Raw genomic sequence first — 478 nt, 5'->3', positions numbered from 1 at the left:
GCTGTCCCCCAGCTAGCCCAGGGTGCACCTCAGGTGGTCCTGAGGGTCCTCTGACTACTCCTGGGCATCCCCCTGGTGCCCCCCAACTAGCCCTGCCTGTCCCCCGCTAGCCCAGGTGTCCCCCAGCTCTCCCTGAGTATCCCTGACGACTGCCAACAACCCCCACTAGCCCTGGGTGTCCTCCAGCTAGTCCCAGGCATCCCTCACTAGCCATGAGTGTCCTCCAGCTAGTCCCAGCCACCTCCCAGCTAGCCATGGGTGTCCTCCAGCTAGTCCCAGGCATCCCCTGCTAGCCCTGGGTGTCCCCCACTAGTCCTAGGTGTCCTCCTGCTAGCCCCAGGCACCCCCCGCTAGCCCTTGGGGTCCCTCAGCTAGTCCCAGGCACCCCTCACTAGCCCTGGGTGTCCTCCAGCTAGTCCCAGCCACCTCCCAACTAGCCCTGGCTGTCCCCCACTAGCCCTGGGTGTCCTCCAGCTAG

This window comes from Calidris pugnax, unplaced genomic scaffold (assembly GCF_001431845.1).
Source record: "Calidris pugnax isolate Ruff unplaced genomic scaffold, ASM143184v1 scaffold107, whole genome shotgun sequence".
NCBI lineage: Eukaryota > Metazoa > Chordata > Aves > Charadriiformes > Scolopacidae > Calidris > Calidris pugnax.
This window is presented reverse-complemented; position numbering follows the sequence as displayed.